Genomic DNA, 7,696 nt, shown 5'->3' on the forward strand with positions numbered 1-7,696 from the left:
AACAGTGGAGCAAGGACCAGGAAGAAATAGGAAGACTCCCTGTCTAACAGTGAGATAACCAAAGAACCTGCTCAAGTGTTAAGCCTAAATTTCATTCAGAAATTACCTCAGGCACTGTAGATGTGCTATTCTGCTCTCCTCAACACTGCAGGGTTCAGACTTTCAGACCCTGGTTGATGGCTTTAGGAAATGATGGAGTCACCCGGAGTGAAAAAAATGGGAAAGACAGGTCTGTCAAACAAGAGTGTTCCCTGCTCTCTCCCCTTCTCTTCTCTTTCCTAGGACTTGCTCTTGAAAATAAGAGCATTGTACCTTCATACAGTGATCCCTGGTTTTGACACACTTGGATCTGAGGTGACTGCAAAATTCTTTTCTCCTCTTAATTACATTTGAAGAGTGAGACAAGAAAGAGGCTAATGAATTAATGTTTACGAGCACTGAGAAAGCTGCTTACAATTTCTGAACTACCCATGGTCTGTGTAGGTGAGTTATTTTATCCACCCCACTATCTCTGTTCTGCATTTCTTAAATATACTATATTGAGAATAAAACTTATTAATGACTGTTGGACATGAAAGATTCAGGAGGGTGTGAGCCCACAAGAACCTAGATAACAAAGTGGAGGGGGAAAAATTGGAATAATATACCAGTCGAAACCCATCTTAACTGGCAGTATCTTAGAAAAAAAGGTAGTTTTAAGCTCTGTCAAAAGTTTTTCTCTCAGTCTGCCTGTGTCCTTGGCCAAGAAAATCCTTTCAGAAATGTTACTCCTGAAGTCAAGTGCTGAAAACAGCCTAGCATCTTCCTTCAGCACCAAACCTTGTGTTCCCTCCTGCGCAAGGAGCTGTCACACGCTAATAGCCATCCTGGCCCTGCAGCAGGAGTTTGTCCAAAAGTTACCTTTCTCCATTGTTTAATTCCCTTCTCATGTTAGTCTCATGGTGGGCTGCTTTACAGTGGCCGTCAGGCAGCAGCTGTAACAAGGGAAAAGCTAAGCAGGAAAAGAAGTTTAGACAAGTCATTATGCAAATATATATAAATATGTATATGTACATTCTTATGGATTACATGTATGTGTTGAGGTTTTAGATGGGGTAGTACTGCAGGCTGCTGATCTCAGAGACTTGAAGCCTTGTTTTCCCCTGGAAGCAAAGAAAGGTTTAATTTCCATGTGGGAAGAGATTGTCATAGGTGCTTTGACAGGTATTTGTACATCTTACTCTTTACTCCTCTCTGTTTTTCCCCATGTGCCTCATCCTGGGAAAGCTTCTGCAGAAAAGAAACAGATAGCCTGAAGATGAAAGTGGGTTGGATTGAGATCACAAAGGAGAGAGAGGTCAGGAAGGCACTGGAAAGAGCTAAGCATTTATTTGTATGCTAGGCACAGGGGACAAGATATATTTGGGAAGGTGGGCAACATGACAGGGATACAGTGAGTAACTCCTCTCCTCCACCCACACATTCCATTTGCATACCATTTTTGCCTAGCCTATATTGCTTTCAAGTTGCTGTCTCTTCCAGAGCCATAGGTTGCCCAGTCTGCCTGCTGATGCTTGCTGCTCCATGCCTATCCACACCAGAAGGGGAAGGGAATATCTGCAGAGGCTGTGGTTTCCCCAGGGTTGGCAGGTACCACTGCCACTGTTAAAAAGAGCAACTGGCACTTTAGCTACTTTTACACCTCTCAGACAGCTCTAGATCTGTTCTTTGAGAATTTCTTCTCCTTCTAGCTCTTACCAGCTTATCTTCTCACCGTGGGGCCTCTGAAAGAGACAAACAAGTCTCCCAGGAACTGATAATGTGTAAGGGCCATTTTCAACATATGGTCAGAGGGAGACATGAAGCCTACCCACAGTTTTGTAGAAATTCCCCAGGCTCAGAGCCTCTTTTCTTCCTGTGGGAAATGTACAAAGGAGGTCTTCTAGGGAGCTGTAATCAAGGATTGATCTCTCCAGGAGAAGTAAAGACTTCAAAACCTGTCCACCTGATTCTGCCACTTACCAAAAGAGCAGAAATTACTCAAAATATCTGAAGCAACCCACTAGCAGCTCTGTACAGAGCTGTCAGGAAATGGATGTACATGTGTGTGTACATTACCATACATGCACTGTGTAGTAATTGAGCAGAGATGTGATGGGAAGTCCAGCAAAGAAGACTGACAGTCCATTCTTCTCATGTCAGCAGAACCTTACACATCCATAGGGATGTTACAATGCCAGGCTACTGGGCCACCTCCAAGGCTGTCTATGCATATCCCTGGGAGCATTCTTGGTGATGCTGTAAAAGGACATTTTCACCCCCAGTTTTATTCTGGGGCATTTTTCAGTCAAAGATAAATGCCCTCTGATCCTGGAAACACTGCCTGTCAATTGAAATTTGTGAAAAATGAAAACAAGAAAAGGATCAGGTTCCTGAGTTTACTGTTATGTTGTTCATGCTTTTAAAGAAAATGAGGTTTTCCCCATGCTTCCTGAGGGGGAAGAGGAAGATCTGGGGTTAGCAGCTGTCCAATACAATATGTCTGGTAAGGGATTTGGTAAGAAGTTGAGGAACTCTGACGTAGCTGTTCTGTGACTAAGAAGGACACTGCCTCTGCTTCGCAAGGTTGGGAGGGTGAGTATGCATGGTATCCCTGTACTGCACAGCAGTGACTCGCTTATCTTCAGCATTCAGTCTTCAGGGTACTGACTTACTAGGAAAGCTTTCTTAGCCACCCCCCGCCCCTTTCCTCTCTCTTTCCCTCACTGTTTTTCAACAAATGTGAAAGGTGCTGATAAATACTGCAAGTGAATGATACAGTATTTACTTGTTTACGCTCCCCTTCATTCGTGAATTTGTCTCAGCATTGTTAAAGAGCAAGGATCATTCTTTTTCACACAACCATGCCTGAAGCCCTAATATTGATCAGGGTCATCTTCTCCTCTCCGTTAACTCTTGTTGCTTCAGCTGCTCAGAGTTTTACACTGGACTTTCATTTATTTATGAAAGATTTATTCTGAGATTTGTACTCTGTGGTTAATTCAGCAGAGGTAGCAGGGACACAGCTATGTCTCTAGTCAGCGTCCATATACTAAAGAGCTGTATGCCTGGCTACTCTGCTTTACTATGCTTCACACCTCTCTACCTGGTGACAGTAGTATTGGCAGGTTTTCTTCTACAGGAGGAGATGGCATGGAATTGAAGTTACAAAATCAATGAAAATGCTTAGGTAACGACAACAGAAATATTGTTAACAGGAATTTCCTTGTGATGTGTTTCACTGTGTCAATCCTTAACAGAAATATGTGGTTACACTTGGTTCTGGATCCAAGCTGTTCCCTTCTAAGTTTTGCATCCACTAAATGTTTTCTGAGATAGCTACTGTCAGTTTGCAGTCACCTTTCCTTGAGGCTGTACAATATTTTCCCCAAAGCAGCCCCTGAAATCCCTGTGTTGAGTGCTATATCCGTGATTTAGGTGCTCCCACATGTCAAGATCACTTGCTTTTGACTGGCTGAAGATGTGGAGGTTGGGTACAGCCTTGGCTTCAGTGACATGGTGGAATTTAGGATCCTGCATGGAAGAAGCAAAGCAGCAATCAGGACTAAATTTCTGGAGAGCTTAACTTTGGCCTCTTCAAGAACCTGTTTGGAGGGATCACATCAGCTACAGATCTAGAGGAGAATGGGGCCAAGAGAACTGGGCGATGTTCAAGCAACACTTCCTCCAAGCTCATGGTGAATCCCCATGAGCAAGAAATCAAGCAAAGGAGGCAGGAGACCTGCATGGATGAGCAGGGAGCTCCCAGCAAATTTCAAATGGAAGAAAGAAATTTATAGGATGTGGAGAAAGGGACAGGCCATGTGGAAGGACTGTAGGTACATCTTCAGAGTACACAGGGATGTGACAAGGAAGGCCAAGGCCTGCTTGGAATTGAGTCAGGCAAGGAATATCAAGGACAACAGGAAGGGTTTCTTAAGTATATCAACTGCAAAAGGAAGGATAGAGAAAATGTGGGTGCTGCTGCTGGATCATATGGGTGTCCAGGTGTTGGAAGACACAGAGAAGGCTGAATTATTGAATGCCTTCTTTGCTTCAGTGTTTACTGCTGAGAACAACCCTCAGGAATCCCAGACCTCAGAGGTAAGAGGAAAAGGTTGGAGAATGGAAGACTTGTTTGTAGAGGGTTGGGTTAGAGATCAACTAGGCAGATTAAACACCCATAAATCTGCAGACCTGATGGGATGCACCCATGTCTGCTGTGGGAGCTAGCAGATATTGCTAAACCAGTCTCCATTATCTTTGAAAAATCATGGATTGGGAAAGATGCCTAATAACTGGAGGAAAGCCAGTGTTACTCCCATCTTCAAAAGGGCAAGAAGAAGGACCTAGGAAGATACCAGTCAGTCAGCCTCACCTCTCTCCCTGGAAAGGTGATGGAACAGATCATTCTGGAGGTCATCACCAAGCATGTAAAAGAAATTTAGTTCATCCTTGCTCAGCTTGTTTATCAACAACTTGGATGAAGGGATAGAATGAACCCTAAGCCAGTTTGCAGATGATCCTGAACTGGGGGGAGCGGCTGGCACACCTGAAGGCTTTGCTGCCACTCAGAGGGACCTTCATGGGCTGGGGAGCTGGGCAGAGAGAAACCTAATGGGGCTCAACAGGGGCAAGTGTAGAGTCCTGCACTGGGGAGGAACAGCCCCAGGCACCAGCACAGGCTGGGGTGACCTGCTGGAGGGCAGCTCTGTGCAGAAGGAGCTGGGGGTCCTGGTGGACAACAAGTTGTCCATGAGCCAGCAGTGCCCTTGCAGCCAGGAGAGCCAGTGGGATCCTGGGGACATCAGGCACAGTGTGGCCAGCAGGTCAGGGGAGGTGATTGTGCCCCTCTACTCCACTGCAGTGAGGCACATCTGGAGTGCTGTGCCCAGTTCTGGGCTCCTCAGTGCAAGAAAGACAAGGAGCTACTGGAGAGGGTCCTGTGGAGAGCTGCCAAGATGATTTGGGGCCTGGAGCATCTCTCTTATCAGGAGAGACTGAAAGAGCTGGGCCTGTTAAGTCCAGAGAAGACAGAGAGGGGATCTCAGCAGTACATGTAAATATCTCCAAGGTGGGTGCCCAGAGCATGGGGCTAGACTTCTTTCAGTGGTGCCTTGGCCGGGGGCTTGGACTCAATAATCTCCAGAGGTCCTTTCCAACCCTAACAATCCTTGATTCAGTGACATATATTAACCAAGAGATTGGAGTAAGGGATCTTAACTCTCTCTGCTTTCATGTGATGGCCCCTCGCTGCTTGCTTTTATTGATTCTTTCAAAGTTAAAATGCATAGAAAGTCTCAAAAGGACTTGCATCATATAAAAGAAAGTGTTCAAGAAGAGTATTGTTGGAGTTGTACTCAGCTCAAATGCATCACTCTCCGAGCTTGACCTGTAGGGAGCTCACAGCTAATCCTCTTCTCCTACAGCCAAACAGGTTTTAATATAGTTCTGTGGATTTATTAATCAAATTCCCATTCCATATCTTCAAGCATTTCTTCCACAAACAGTTAAGTTTATTTCCACTCACCATTAATTTATGTAATGTAAGAAAGTCTAGTCTGGTGAAATGGTAGGAAACTTGAATTCAATACAATGTTTATTCTGTGGACTGTCCTTCCTGCCATCCAATACAGAGTATGCTACTTAATTGAATGAAAAAAGTGTTATTCTTCAAGGATTTAATGTTCTTTGTCCCATCTCTAGAAAAATAAAATACAGAATTGAAATACATCTATGTAAGATATATATTTTGGGGGTTTTTTTTCTGACTAGCAGTAGGCAAGCATTTAAAATTGAATCCTCCCAGCAAAATTTTGTAGAGAGAATTGTGTCAGTGCTTAACAGCACTGTGTGTACATCAGCAATGAATACTATAGAAAACAGGATGTGGAATAAAGATTATTATTTTTACAGGATACAGATCCAAATCCTCAAGATGTTATTGTGGCACAGAGGAAAGTCCAAACAGGAGATTTCTACTATTTCTTTAAATGGACATGCACTGCAGTTGAGAGGACAATTGCACAGCTAGGTCCATGTATGCTGATCAACTTATGGAGCAGTTTTGTTATCTTGATACAGTACCTTTTTCTCCCCATCTGTGGGGGCTATTAGACCGCATGGTGGGGTTAAATGAAATCCAATAGAATAGGCAAAAAAAAAAAAAAAGTTGTAGGATCCTTAGAGAAGCAGCTGATGCAGGCTGGTCGCTATCCGGGTGGAGGCAGGGCAGCCTTGCGGAGCAGCACAGATTCACCCGAGTACTCTGCAGTCATGGGACAGGGAGTACAGGGGTGTTGGTAGGAGGAAGGATGCCGAGTTCTGCAAACTTTGCCAAAAGAGAAATGAAAGGAGAAATGGAAAACAGGATTCAGCAGCAAGCTAGGATAAGTTTGGAGAGAAGGTCATAGAGACTTAGTCATACCTACACAAAGATGTCCAAGCATCTGGTCCAAGCTTGGTAAGAAAATACAAGTTTTCCTCCCTGGTTATGTAAAAGATACTTGTCAGAGCTCTTTGCCAACTTAGCTACACTTTGTCTGGAAGAAAATGCTCCCATGTAACTGCACTTATCCCTACCCCTAAGATGCCCAAGGAATCCTTGAAGGCAATAGAATTATTACCTTGACAGGAAAAGGGGTGCCTTCATAGGGATCCTGTCAAAAAATTACTAAAAACAGAATGGTGGTCAGGGACTAGTCAGTCAGAGAAGGCACCACTGAATAACTAAAATGTCTCACAGAGGGTTGTTATAACACTGACAAGAAGACCCAAATAAACCTAATATAGAAGTTCTGCCCTATTTCCCTCGCTGATGCCTCCCATGCAAATTCAAAATTATGTTCTCAAATTCAGGGGTGAAAGAGGGACATGATACCCAATTTTGAGCATGACTGAGTGCTTCAGCCTTTCATGAAAAAATATCCAGCCACGAAAATGCAACTTTTTTTAGTTTTACACAAAGTATGCAAGTAAAATTATGGTCAAAAGAATGTTCCCCAGCATTTCCCTGATTTCTCCCCAGGGTCCTTAAATTCAGTGATGTTAAAAGAAAAACAAAGAACTACCAAAAGGCACACCTAGCTCTATAAATAAAAAAAGGAGGGAAGAATGAAAGCATTTTTTGTATTTTGAACCAGCCATTGTGTAGGCATTTGCTTACTCCGTAACTGCTCTGTGCTCAGGACATTAAAAGAAGACTGATACTAGAAGGAGTCTTTCTACTGCATTGAGTCTGACCTGAATTTCCTTTCTAAGGCCTGGGAAATAAAATCAGAGAGATTAAGATCTTCTTTTTACCCTTGTACTGGAAAACTTCACTAGCAAAGGGCAAATTTTTTTCCAAGATAAACAAAAAATTTGGCTTAATTTTGTGTCTGGGTTATAAATACATTAGAAAGGGGGAAAATTAGTCATATGAGCATATAAATAATAGCTCAATTACATTCAAGAATATGTGGGTGGGTGTCCTGGGTGGAATAATTTGCTAAAGCAGAGTTCTTCTTCCTTGCTTTTCCTCTTCCTCTTAATTTATTCCTCTTTCTGAATATGTGCTTCTTCTTTTTAACCTTTATTTATATCTTGCTTTTTGTTCTTTAATCTTGGTGATCTTTCTATAATGGGTCTGTACACATTTTTCTTTAGGATTGGTATTTTCAATGGATACCAACACTGT

Source organism: Melozone crissalis, unplaced genomic scaffold (genome assembly GCF_028551555.1).
Source record: "Melozone crissalis strain CALT ecotype California unplaced genomic scaffold, PUWL_Pcris_2 ptg000005l_1, whole genome shotgun sequence".
NCBI classification, from domain to species: Eukaryota; Metazoa; Chordata; class Aves; order Passeriformes; family Passerellidae; genus Melozone; species Melozone crissalis.